The sequence below is a fragment of the Rhinoderma darwinii genome, chromosome 1, assembly GCF_050947455.1.
Source record: "Rhinoderma darwinii isolate aRhiDar2 chromosome 1, aRhiDar2.hap1, whole genome shotgun sequence".
Taxonomy (NCBI): domain Eukaryota; kingdom Metazoa; phylum Chordata; class Amphibia; order Anura; family Rhinodermatidae; genus Rhinoderma; species Rhinoderma darwinii.
The window spans coordinates 574,543,386-574,557,902 of record NC_134687.1 but is presented as its reverse complement, the minus strand read 5'-3'; the positions used below and the strand labels follow the sequence as shown (position 1 = coordinate 574,557,902).

Below are 14,517 nucleotides of genomic sequence, written 5' to 3'. Positions count from 1 at the left end.
TTGAAGTCTTTGTCATGTTCCTCAAAATTCCTGAACAATTTTTACAGTGTGACAGGGACATTATTAGAGGTAACTGCCATTAAGGAATACCATTACAATGAAGGGATGTACTTGATATAAAACAATGTTTAGGTAGGTGGTACATGCCAAACTAACATCCACTTGAATGCCAGGACCCAAGGCTTTCTTAGCAGCCTCATATGCAGGAAGCGGAGATGCACTGTGTGTCAGGACACCTTTCTATTATAGCCAACAGCAACTTTTTCAGCAATTTGTGCTACAGTGGCTCTTCTGTGGGATCGGACCAAACAGGCTAGCCTGCACACCCCAATGTGTATGAATAAGTCTTGGTGCCCTTGACAATGTCGCCGGTTCACTAGTTGTCTTTTGTTGGACCACTTTTGGTAGGTACGAGCAACTGCAAACCGGGTACACCCCACAAGACCTGCAGTTTTGGAGATGCTCTGACCAAGTTGTTTAGTCATCATAATTTGGCCATTGTCAAAGTCGTTCAGATTCTTACAATTGTAATATTATTCACTTCACGTCTGTGGTTTTTGTTAAAAAAAAAAAAAAAAAACATCAATTCTGTCATTTTTTGTGTTTTCAATTTACACTGTTCACCGTGCAGCATTAATAACATGTTGCTTTTATTCTATGGGTCGATACGAAATACATATAGTTTTTTTTGTGTTTTACTACATTTAAGCAATAAACAACTGGAGGCGATAAAAGAAGAAATGCAGGTGCCACATAGTGCAGGTAAACACTGGAAAAATAGGCAAACACAGAAGAGCAGGTCAAGTGCTCATCTTGTAAGGTTATGCAAACACTGGCACAACTCTGATGTAGGCTAGGAAATAGTTAATTCAGATAGTCAGCTGCAGCCAGGTCCCGTCCAGTACCGCAAGCAGTTAAAGTAGCACAAGGTTAGGGTTAAAACATGGGACCTATGGAGAGGCGCTGCTGGTATGGTATAAAAAAAAAAAAAAAACTAAAATCAATGTAGAAGTGTTGTATCCCAAATTCCGTCCGATTTATTGATGCTACGCGTTTTGACGTTTAACTAACGTCTTCTTCATTGGCAAAACAAGCGTTCGTTCAACGGCAAAATGCAGAGCCTGAATTAAAAAAATAAAATAAATGAAAAAAATAAAAATCTATAACTTTGAGATACAATTCTATGTTGATTTTATTTATACCATATCAGCAGTGCCTGCCTCTCCATAGGTCCAATTTTTTAACCCTAACCTTGTGCTATGTACACAAAAACACTCTTATGGGGGGCGTGGCCAGGCACTGATGTGAGCGAACACACAGCGCCTTAGCTACGTGTAGCAAATCCTGTTATTCATCCTGCGGTGGAATTATCGATGCCAAAATTCCCTACAACTTGAGGAAAAAGAGTAGGAGGCCCTCGAGAAATAACATGGGACCTAAGGTGTCAGCTGCGGCCGAAAAGATCAAAATGTTAGCCAGGAGCTCTGGACAAGATGGCGCCCGAGGCGGGTCTGTATAGTCTATAGCTATTGAGTCTGCATTGCCTGCAACACAAACCTCAGATGTGGAAGCTGCCCCTCCCGAGATGACGGTGAAGCAGGTCTTAGAGACACTTCTGGCGGCGATCCTGGATACTCTGACATTACTACTAAAATGGGGGAGGTGAAAGTGGACGTCTGCCTCCTACGTCAGGACTTCCATAACCGGAGAGATCCGGTTACTCAAGCTGAAACTAAACGGTCCTGGAGGACCGTACTGAAGCCATGCTTTGTACACTCCATGGCCTTACCAGAAAGGTGGAGTTGTGGCACCAAAAAGCTGATGATCTTGAAAACCGCTTAAGGAATAATTTGCGAATCATAGGCCTCCCTGAAAAGGGTTAAGGGCCAAAGACCAGATGAGTATATTCAAAAATGGCTGAGAGATTTGTTTCCGGACACTTTATTCTTGCAGACCTTAGCCATTGAGAGGGCACAGAGTTCACGCCAAACCTCCACCTCCTGGTGCGAATACATGGCCATTACTGGCGCGGCTACTAAATTGCAAGGAAAGACATAGTACTACAAGCTGCTCGACAAAAAGGAGAGATCAAGTTTCAAAACACTACTGTTTCCATTTTTCCCCCCAACTTCTCCCTGGAGCTACAACTTCAAAGGGACTCTTATGTCCAGATCAAGAGTAGGCTAAGAGAGCAACAGATCCCATATTCTATGTAGTACCCTGCATGCCTGATGGTGGTTGTTGAGGATTGCACAGTATTTTTTACTACGCCAGAAGCGGCTGATGAATGGCTTTCCAGAAATGGTAGATCTCTTCGACGCTGATACTTTGGCTTTTCTACAGGATGGTAACTATGGCTCTAGAAATATCACTACAAAAATCAGATTTGCTTTTATTTTCTGTTCCAGGGTAACCATGTGCTGGGGTAACATGTTTTTTTTATCCCTTTACGAAGTGCTTTTATACCTCTCTTGGACCATGTCACTTCTCAGATATTGTTCTGGCACGTGAGAACAGTAGTTTACAAGATGGTGAGCTAGGTTGTTCCATAGCCTAATCATATGAGTGTATATATGTATACTGGTAACTACCCTATAGGTCTCCTGCTCCCTTCCTTTTTTACATATAATAGGATGTAGTCCTACTTGCTGGCTTGGTATTGCTTAAAACTTGGGGATGCTACTGGGGAGTGTTTATTCCATATTTGATTCCACAGTGTTTATCTCCTTATCTGTGGAAACTACCCCCATTGCTCTCGAACTGAATGTCACGTACACTTACCGAGCACCTGTTGAGCTCTTATGTTAATTTTTGTTCATTGTCATCGTTCCTTGTCCTACGATGTAAGATGCTTCTCTACATATTTGAAATGAGATGTGTATGTCTTTTTCCGATCATGAATATAGTGCACTGCTATTATAAGACATGTAGGCTCCTTTTTATGCAATGTTTTCACTTTTCCTATGGCATCACTTAAGACACTGACTTGGAATAGAAGGGGGGTGGGATTGCCTAGAAAGAGAAATATTGTTTTTTCCGTGCTTCATAGACACACGCCACATATTATTTGTCTCCAGGATACTCATCTGACCACTGAAACTGTGGGGGTGGCATTCCTTACAGTCTTCCTCCTCTAGGGGGGTTTTCATGTTGGTCCATAGTAGTCTCCGGTGGGAGGCCCTCCACACAAAGATTGATGAGAAAGGGAGATTTGTATTTGTTCATGCTAATGTTAACTCTACCCCATTTGTTATTCTGGGAGTGTACAACCCACCTCATAGTTCCCTCGCAATACTCCTTGATCCCATAGCCTTCGCATTAACCTACTAAGAAGCTATCCTAATGGGGGATTTAAATCTAACTATGGATCCTTCTGTGGACTGATTCTACGCGTTAGAGGGGCCCCAGGCTTCTTCCTGCACTACGCAATTAGCTTCGTTCATGGATGTGATAGGCTGGATAGGCTTATGGAGGGTGTGCTATCAGAGAATAAGAATTTACATGCCATGCCCCTCAGTTTAATGCTCTGTCTGGTACTGATCATATATTCGGCTCTCCCACACTTTTTTCCTCATTATCTATCGAACACCCCCCTAGAGGAGTTTAGGACCATTGCCCAATCATCCTTGATTTGATACAATGAAGGATTGAGAGGCTCTCTTAAGATACACTCATTCTGGTTACAATTGGTTAAAGTAAATGATCAACTTGATGTTTTTAAAGAGGCACATAGCCTAGAACAAAATGGGTTACGGTTATAAGACACATTAAAACCATTAGAGGCTGTTTAAGTTCCTCCATTTCCTATGTTTAGTGCTCCTCGGTTCAACGGGAGCTTGATTTGGCCTGCAGGTGTAAGGAGTTGGAGGGTTCGTTCATAGTATATCCGACCCCACAAAACAGATGCTTGGCTTGCAGGGAATATTTACTAGTCATACAGGAGAAAGTTGCCTGTAGGGAATTTTTTAATAGACAATCGTTTTTGAACTGGACAAATCAGTCTAGCAAATTACTGGCTCACGTAGTAAAACAGAATACAATGTCCCCCCCCCCCCCCCAGTTTTGCGCATCCGAAATAACCAAAATGATTTGTCTACTTCGCCACAAGATATGTTAGGTAATTTTGCCAATTTCTATGGGACTTCTGTACCTCGAGGGCTCAGTACTCCCATGTTGACTTAGATGCTTACTTTGATAAGGTCCAATATCCAGTGTTATCGCTGGACAGTAGTCACCTCGTATTACCTCTATGACTAAAGGGAAGGCGTCGGGACTTCTGCCATTAGAAGTATATCTCCAATACATGGATATTTTATCACCCCAACTTCTATTTGAAAACTCATACTACGAATGTGTTACACTATGAAAGACGCAACTATAGTTGTCATTTTGAAGCCAGGTAAGAGCACGGAGGAGTGTGGGTCGTATCGACCCATATCTTTACTCAATATTGACTACAAAATATTAACAAAACTTTCAGCCAACAGACTAAGTAAGGTTATTAAAGATATTATTCATCCGGATCAGTCCGGATTAATTTCTGGCAAATTCACCTCTGACAATATCAGCAGAGTTCAGGTGGTAGCTCAGATTGGGTGGTGGGAGCAGCAGGATTGGGCCTTGGCCTCACTGAATCCGGCCAAGGCGTTCGACTCTGAAATGGCCCTACCTCTTTTCTGCCCTTTGTAGGTTTGGTTTTGGTGAACGATTTATTAAATGGATTACTATTCTGTACAAAGATCCTCGAGCTTCGGCGGTGTTTAATGGGCTTTTATCGCCTTCCTTTTGCCTTCATAGAGGTGGCGCTTCAGGGTACTCGTATAGGACCGCACGAGGATCGTATTGTCCTATACGCTGATATTATTTCTAGCTATCCCGAATGCCTCCCTACCTAGGGCTATTGCGCTTATGGATACGTTTAGGTTTTCTGGTCTCCATATAAACTGGAGTAAATCTTATCTTATGCCCTTACACACTGATAACTGTGGTTGGGACACAAATTTTCAGGGTCTATAGGTAGTACATGGTTTTAAATATTTGGGCATTTCGATCTCCCGTGATAGTTCACACTCATATGATATAAATGTTTACCCATTATTAACATATCTAAAAGGATAGGTTTGCAGTCTGGAAGCTGCTCCCCCTGTCTGTACCGGGTAGGATCAACCCACTTAAAATGCTAGTGCTTCCAAAGATGCTGTATATATTGGAGCACGCTGACACATTGATTCCCAAATGTTTCTTTAAAGAGGCTCAGTCACCACATAAGTGCCCTATCTTGTACATAATGTGATCGGCGCTGTAATGTAGATTACAGAAGTGTTTTTTATTTAGAAAAACCATCATTTTTGACAGTTATGATCTATTTTAGCTTTATGCTAATTACTTTCTTAATGACCAACTGGGCGTATTTTACTTTTTTACCAAGTGGGCGTTGTGGAGAGAAGTGTATGACGCTGACCAATCAGCGTGATACACTTCTCTGCATTCATTTATTCTGCACATAGTGATCTTACTAGATCACTGTCACACACTACCGTTACTGAAGAGTTAATAGACATCACCTCCAGCTGGGACGTGATGTCTATTTACAATCCCAACACTTCGGTAACGTTTGTGTGTGACTTACAGCACAGCAAGCGTAATCTCGCTGTAAACTGTCATTTACAGCGTAATCTCACGAGATTACGCTTGCTGTGTTGTAAATCCAACATAAACGTTACCGAAGTGTCGGGATTGTGAATAGACATCACGTCCGGGCTGGATGTGAGGTCTATTAACGCTCAGGACACTTCAGTAACATTAGTGTGTGAGTATGTGGCTGCATCCTCGCCGATCACATTATGTAGAAGATAGGCCACTTATAATGTGGTGTCAGAGCCTCTTTAACTAAGTAGACTCATTGTTTTCTCCTTTTATATGGGGTTCAGGAAAATCTAAACTCAAGCTCAGTACCCTTCAGAGACCCAAGGATCAAGCTGGTGCAGCGTTGCCAGACATGTTCCTCTATTATTTGGCAGGTCAGCTGCGTTTTATTAGACTATGGATATCAGATCCTGCCTTGACTAATGCAGATCATTTAGCTCACTTCCTTCATATCCCTAATCTGTGGCCTATACTCAAACCCCAGGGTTTTAGCCCCAGGTACTCCTTGCCCATAATTAACCCTTTAACGACGAGTGCCGTATATATTCATCACATGCAGGAGCTAGCTCCTGCATAGCAACGGATATATCCGTCGCTCTTATCTTGTGACTACTGCCACTGTACCCACAAGATCAGCGGCAGGAGCCTGGCTTTCATGCACAGCCAGGCTCCTGCTGGAATCAAAGCGCACTCAGATTCTGGCAGTTTAACCCATTAGATGCTGCGGTCAATAGCAACAGCGGCATCTGATGTGTTTGACAGAGGGAGAGAGCTTCCTCTGTCACCCCACGCCAGAGGCATGGTCTAATAGATTCCCTGTCAGTTTTACACTGACAGACAATAATGATTTGGTAAACCAAAGCATTATATAAGCGAAGATCACAAAGTGAAGTCCAGTAGTGGGAGAAAAAAATAAAAAAAGTTAAATAAAGTTTAAAATAAAATAAAAAAAATTATAGTAAAAATAAAACTTTTTTTCCCCCAAAAAGTGGTTTCATTTAGTAAAGGTGTCCAAAGAAAAAAAAAAAAAAAAAGAACACATACACAAATCTGGTATCGCCGCGTTCTTAACAATTCGAACAATAAAGTTAACATATTAAACTGCTGGATGAACGGCATCCAAAAAGCATCAAAATTCCTTTTTTCCTCTCCGATTCCCCCCCATAAAAAATAAAATAAAGGTTAATCAATAAGTCTCATGTACCCCAAAATAGTACCAATGAAAACTACACCTTGCCCTGCAAAAAACAAGCCCACATATGGCTACGTCGACGGAAAAAATAAAAACTTACGGCTCTTGGAATGCAGCGATGCAAAAACAAGTAATTTTTTTAAAACAGTTTTTATTGTGAAAACGTAGGAAAACATATAAAACCTTTATATAATTGGTATCGCCGTAATCGTCCCGACCCATAAATTAAAGGTAACTTGTTATTTACCCAGCATAGTGAACGGCGTAAATTTAGAACGTGAAAAACAATGCTGTATTCTGTTTTACCTTAATTTTAGGAGAGAATTAAAAATATAAAAAAGTTAATCAATGTATTATATGCATCCAAAAATGGTGCAAATCAAAAATACAACACGACCTGAAAAAAACAAGCCCTTACAGGGCTATGTCGACGGAATTAAAAAAAAAGCCATGACTCTTGGAACGCGACAGTGAAAAAACTAAAAATAATCCTTGGTCATTAATGCGCAAAAAGGTCTAGTCATTAAGGTGTTAAACACGTCTGGTCCCATGTCAAAAAAAATACTCCATTATTCGCAAATTGTTGCCGAGTTGCCTATGTAGTCTCATCATGGTCCATCTCACTTTCTAGGCTTAAACAACCCAGCGTTTTGGGAAGCCCTGGAAGTGACAAAATTACAGCATTTGGTAAATGGTGAAGGCAATACTTTAACTGCACAAGAGATTCAGGACGCGTACCAGGTTCCAGATAGGGAAACATTTCAATGTGTACAACTACAACATGCCTTTTCTCAAATGCGAGAGGACCAGGTCCTATATCTTCGCTGCCTCTGATAGGAGTACTCAGGACTCCAGGTCTGAGGGGTCTAGCGTCAGTCATTTATACTTACCAGAGGGTCACTCACATTGAATCTACGATCTAGAATCGCTGGAGGGAACCGATTCCCTCGCTGTCCAAAGAGGATTGGGGAGATGCCATGAGATCACATTTATCCGATTCTCAAGCAGCGAACAACAAGATGACACAACTGCTTATTATTCACATATGCTATATCATAGCCATCATGTTACTACATATGGGCAGAAACTCTACTGCAAACTCACAAGATCGGGCAGATTTTGGTCATATGATGTGGTTGTGACCGGATATCGCACATTTCTGGAGAGGGGTAATAGATCTACTGTGAGATACTGGGTCCGTTCAGTTCCCTTTGAATCGGGAATCTGTTTATTAGGATTACTTCAACAAGACGTCTGGTCCGTCCCATTACGAAGGAATTTTTCCTCGAGAAGCCCTGTTTCTGGCCAAGAAAGCGATCGCCATTAGATGGATGGCTGAGTGCCCCCCATCAATCTCTGAATAGAAGAAACGTGTTAACTCTGTGCTTCCATATGAAAATTTAGTTTAGAAACATTGAGGCTGCCAACACAAGTTTGTCTGTCCGGGATGGTTGGTGTTCGTCTCCCCATACTTCCTGCAGCGTGGGTGACCTTCGAGTTTTATTACCTCAGGATAAAGTGTCTACCTGATTCGATTTTTGATTCTGATTTGTAAGTGGTCACCTTACTGGTGCTTGTCTTGTTTCTCTTATCTCTGGAGCTTCCGATCTGCCTGTGTGCGGTGACTTTAACCTGTAATACTTACACTACCATTCAAAAGTTTAGGGTCACTTAGAAATGTCCTTATTTTTGCAAGAAAAGCACATTTTTTTTCAATGAAGATAACATTAAATTAATTAGAAATACACTCTATACATTGTTAATGTGCTAAATGACTATTCTAGCTGCAAACGTCTGGTTTTTAATGCAATATCTACATAGGTGTATAGAGGCCCATTTCCAGCAACCATCACTCCAGTGTTCTAATGGTACATTGTGTTTGCTAACTGTGTTGTGGATGATTAGAAAACACTTGAAAACCCTTGTGCAATTATGTTAGCACCGCTGTAAACAGTTTTGCTGTTTAGAGGAGCTATTAAACTGACCTTCCTTTGAGCTAGTTGAGAATCTGGAGCATTACATTTGTGGGTTCGATTAAACTCTCAAAATGGCTAGAAAAAGAGAGCTTTCATGTGAAACTCGACAGTCTATTCTTGTTCTTAGAAATGAAGGTTATTCCATGCGAGAAATTGCCAAGAAACTGAAGATTTCCTACAACGGTGTGTACTACTCCCTTCAGAGGACAGCACAAACAGGCTCTAACCAGAGTAGAAAGAGAAGTGGGAGGCCCCGCTGCACAACTGAGCAACAAGACAAGTACATTAGAGTCTCTAGCTTGAGGTCCTCAACTGGCAGCTTCATTAAATAGTACCCGCAAAACACCAGTGTCAACGTCTACAGTGAAGAGGCGACTCCGGGATGCTGGCCTTCAGGGCAGAGTGGCAAAGAAAAAGCCATATCTGAGACTGGCTAATAAAAGGAAAAGATTAATATGGGCAAAAGCACACAGACATTGGACAGAGGAAGATTGGAAAAAAGTGTTATGGACAGACGAATCAAAGTTTGAGGTGTTTGGATCACACAGGAGAACATTTGTGAGACGCAGAACAACTGAAAAGATGCTGGAAGAGTGCCTGACGCCATCTGTCAAGCATGGTGGAGGTAATGTGATGGTCTGGGGTTGCTTTGGTGCTGGTAAAGTGGGAGATTTGTACAAGGTAAAAGGGATTTTGAATAAGGAAGGCTATCACTCCATTTTGCAACGCCATGCCATACCCTGTGGACAGCGCTTGATTGGAGCCAATTTCATCCTACAACAGGACAATTACCCAAAGCACACCTCCAAATTATGCAAGAACTATTTAGGGAAGAAGCAGGCAGCTGGTATTCTATCTGTAATGGAGTGGCCAGCGCAGTCACCAGATCTCAACCCCATAGAGCTGTTGTGGGAGCAGCTTGACCGTATGGTACGCAAGAAGTGCCCATCAAGCCAATCCAACTTGTGGGAGGGGCTTCTGGAAGCATGGGGTGAAATTTCTCCCGATTACCTCAGCAAATGAACAGCTAGAATGCCAAAGGTCTGCAATGCTGTAATTGCTGCAAATGGAGCATTCTTTGACGAAAGCAAAGTTTGAAGGAGAAAATTATTAATTCAAATAAAAATCATTATTTCTAACCTTGTCAATGTCTTGACTATATTTTCTAGTCATTTTGCAACTCATTTGATAAATATAAGTGTGAGTTTTCATGGAAAACACAAAACTGTCTGGGTGACCCAAACTTTTGAACGGTAGTGTGTATATATATATATATATATGCCTCCTCTTTAACCCCTTCCCCCTGCTGGCATTCTGGGCCCTAATGTCCAAGCGATTTTTTACATTTTTCCATTGTCACATTCGAAGAGCTGTAACTTTTTTATTTTTGCGTCGGCATAGCTGTATAAGGTCTTGTTTTTTGCGGGACGACTTGCAGTTTTTATTGGTACCATTTGAGAGTAGATGCGACTTTTTGATCACTTTCTATCACATTTTTTTTAAGTCAGGATTAACAGAAAACAGCAATTTTTCCATCGTTTTTTATTTTATTTTTTACGACGTTCACCGTGCGGGTTAAATAATGTAACAGCTTTATAGTCGGGGTCGTTACGGACGCGGCGATACCAAATATGTGTAACTTTTTTGCTTTATTGTAGTTTTTTTTAATAGTAAAGCATTTTGTAAGGGGAAAAGCTGGGTTTTTCATTTTTTTTTTTTTCACTTTTTTTTTAATTAACTTTATTAAACTTTTTTTTACTTTTTTACTAGTCCCACTAGGGGACTTCCCTATCCTCCAATCGCAATTATAATACACTGCAATACTTTTGTATTGCAGTGTATTACTGCCTGTCCGTTTAAAACGGACAGGCATCTGCTAGGTCATGCCTGCGGCATGATCTAGCAGGCATTCGCTGCAGGCAGACCTGGGGGTCTTTATTAGACCCCCGGCTGCCATAGAAGACACAGACACTCGGCGATTTTATCGCCGGGTGTCAGTGAGATGAGAGGGAGCTCCCTCCCTCTCTGCAAAACCATTCAGATGCGGTGCTCGCTATTGTGCACCGCATCTGAAGGGTTAAACGGGTGAGATCGATACTAATATCGATCTCACCCGGCAGAGCAGGGACGCCCCCAGCCCTCAGCTGCTTCTGGCAGCTGAGAGCAGGGAGATTTCACGGCTCCCTGCTCTGTTTACTTTATTCTAATGCAGCGACGTAGTTTGGCGGCGCTCTAGAATAAAGCCCACTAATGACCGCCGTAAAAAGACGTATCGGCGGTCATTAAGGGGTTAATGTGTAAAGAAGTGATGGTATGATGTTCTCGCGCAGGACTGTTATTGTTACATGCTCGTGTTTACCCACAAATGTTTTTATATCCTTTATTGTACCTTGACGATTAACCTGTTATTTGTACTTTTTCAATAAACCGAGTATTGAAAAAAAATAATAATAATAATAATTTTAAAAGAAAATATTTATTTTTTTGTATTGCTGCATTCCAAGAGTCGTAATTTTTGTACTTTTCTGTGGATGTAGCCGTATAAGGGCTTCTGTTTTGCGGGACGAGATGTTATTTTCCTTGGTACCATTTTGAGGTACATGAGACTTTTTAAATTTTTTAAGGAAGATTTTTTTTTTAAAGTAATTCTCCCTGCAGTTTAATGTGTTAACTTTTATGTTTAGCTCGTTACCATCGCGGCAATACCATTTTTGTGTACTTTTTAAATTTTTTAAGCATCTCAAAAATTATGGATATATACAATTGACATCACTTAGCCAAATTGTTGCTTTCCTAATGGTGTATTCGCATGGTGCAGTTTTGCCATGCAGCCAAAAACTTTACCGAAAAATGCATGTCTTTTTAAACGTAAATTGCAAAACCGCTGAAAATCACAGTAAAAATGCATGCAATTTTTGGTAAAGTTTTCTGCCGCACAGCAAACAGCACCATGTGAATACACCTTAATAAATCCTTGCCCCAAATCCTACCAAAATTTGGATTGCATGATCATTGGCTACCTCCTGCTGCTGTTCACATTTAGAAGGATAAGCACGCGCAGATGTGTTTACTTCCCCCAATGCTGGCATCGATCTTTGTTGTACCATGCCTATGCAGTAGCTCCGTCCTGAGAGCCCCCTCCCTCTGTAAACTACTACGATGCTGCGGTCACTGGCTGCAGATTCCAGATGGGAACTGGTGGAGAGAGAGCCATTCTGTTGTATGGGAGTTACGGAGACAGCCGAGCAGCGCTCACCAGGCGGGACAGGGGTCGGGTAATATGCCATAAACGTCTGAGATGGGAATCACCTTTTAAAAGGGGTTTTCCAGGACTAGCTCAAATCTGCCTAAAACAGTAAAATAAACCGCCAATGTACTCACTTTTTAAAATATTCTCCAGTCCCCACTTACACTGTCCCGTCCCGCTCCTTAAAGGGGTTTTCCAGGTATGCAACAACATTATTGTACTAATACTCTATGTCAGAATTAAATAAACTTCTTAATAATGCATTGTGTCAAAATTCGGAACGCTTTTGTTCCTATTCCCCCTACCTCTGGCTTGCCGGAAGTTCTGCTTTTCGTGCTAGCGTTTTTTTGCCTTTGACACACGCTCGTGCACACACGGTATTATGCAGACAGACCTGTGTCGATATATCGACACAGGCCTGTCATTAAAGCACAAGCAAAGAATGAACGGCGCAGGCATTGAGGAGGCTGTGGACCAATAGGATGCCTCAAACCCGGGACTTCTGACGTATACCCGGGTTTGAGGCATCCTATTGGTCCACAGCCTCCCCCGTTCAATCTTTGATTCTGCTTCAATGCCCACCCCATTTTCTGAGTGTTCCTTTATATAATTCAGTGCTCGTGCACTGCCTGCCGCAAAAAATGTGCCTCCTTGGAAAACCCCTTTAATTTTACCCAGACAACCTAGATCACGAGAGCTCCGCAACCAATCATTGGCCACCGCCGTCACACGCCACCTATAGCTATGTCACTGCGGCTGCCCATAATTGACATCATGAAGTGTCATCCATACGGATTTCACATCACAAGAGTGTGGACCAAGCACAGAATACTACGACGATATCCCATGATCGGCCGGCCATTGAAACTATGTTCGCCTATTTTAATTCTTTAGGTAACCATGGAAAATTCCTTTAAGCTTTACACACAAACTTTGTTTGAAAAGGCTCTGTCACCACATTATAAGTGCCCTATCTCCTACATAATGAGATCGGCGCTATAATGTAGATTACAGCAGTGGTTTTTATTTAGAAAAACGATTTTCACCAAGTTATGAGCGATTTTAGCTTTATGCTAATGACTTTCTTAATGCCCAACTGGGCGTGTTTTACTATTGACCAAGTGGACGTTGTACAGAGGAGTGTATGACGCTGACCAATCAGCGTCATACACTTCTCCATTCATTTACTCTGCACATAGTGATCCTGCGTTGTTCACTATGTGCAGTCACACACACACACACATTAACGTTACTGAAGTGTCTTGACAGTAAATAGACATCACCTCCAGCCGGGACGGGATTTCTATTCACAATCCCGACACTTCGGTAACGTTTGTGTGTGACTTACAGCACAGCAAGCGTAATCTCGCTGTAAATGACAGCACAACGTGATCTCGATGTGCTGTGTGAGTAAGTTCCACACAAACGTTACCGAAGTATCGGGATTGTGAATAAACATCCCGTCCCGGCTGGAGGTGATGTCTATTTACTGTCAAGACACTTCAGTAACATTAATGTGTGTATGTAGCTGCACATAACAATATAGCTAGATCACTATGTGCTGTGTAAATTAATGGAGAAGTGTATGACGCTGATTGGTCACTGATTGGTCAGCGTCATACACTCTTCTGTACAACGCCCACTTGGTCAAAAGTAAAAACACGCCTAGTTGGGCATTAAGAAAGTCATTCGCATAAAGCCAAAAATCGCTCATAACTTGGTGAAAATAGTTTTTCTAAATAAAAAGCACTGCGTCGCCTACATTACAGCGCCGATCTTCTTATGTAGGAGATAGGGCACTTATAATGGGGTGACAGAGCCTCTTTAAGTTCACATCACCCAATTACGGATGGGCCATCCGCCTAACCCAACGTCACTAATAGTTTCAAACTTAAATACCAAAGACTCTCTGCTGCAACTGTGCTACAGCGTCCCACCCTCTGCTCACTACAAGGCTGCAGTCAGGTACATACCAGGCACCACATGAAAGTTCACACCCAACCGGTGCCCGGGAAGAAGCAGGAACTCACACCGCACACTGACTCCTTTCCTGCTAGCAACACTACTGCTGCCACAAGCACTTCCTGGAGTCACCATGTAACAAACCTTCTGATTGGACATAGCACGCTGCCGCTAGTTGGGAGGAATGCAAGCTGCGCTGTAATTGGTCAGCGAGAGTCACGGCTAGGTAGGTTTCATTGAATGAAAAGTGTCTACCACGGTGAACTCGTGACGTCTGTGAGGTCCTAGGGGCGTGCCGGAACTGAGGGATCGTCTGCAAAGAGCTTCACTTGTTTTGGAACGTAATTAACTGAAAATAGAACGACCGCAGTATTAGGATTTTAACCCCTTGGGGAGTTTTTGGTTTTTATCTCTTTTTTACTCAACTGTTTTTTTTTTTTTTTACGTCAACACAGCAGTTTGAGGCCTTATTTTTTAGGAATAACTTGTACCCT

General features: G+C 42.0%; 1 protein-coding gene across 1 annotated transcript in view; it reads right to left on the bottom strand.

The window, feature by feature from the left end:
- Positions 1-14,161, bottom strand: part of SMIM15 (small integral membrane protein 15) — a 37,414-nt gene extending 23,253 nt beyond the window's left edge. The window contains exon 1 of the mRNA XM_075839345.1: positions 14,035-14,161. The gene's annotated coding sequence lies outside the window, so the exon portion shown is untranslated. The remainder of the gene's footprint in view (positions 1-14,034) is intronic.
- Between the last annotated feature and the right edge of the window lie 356 nt (positions 14,162-14,517).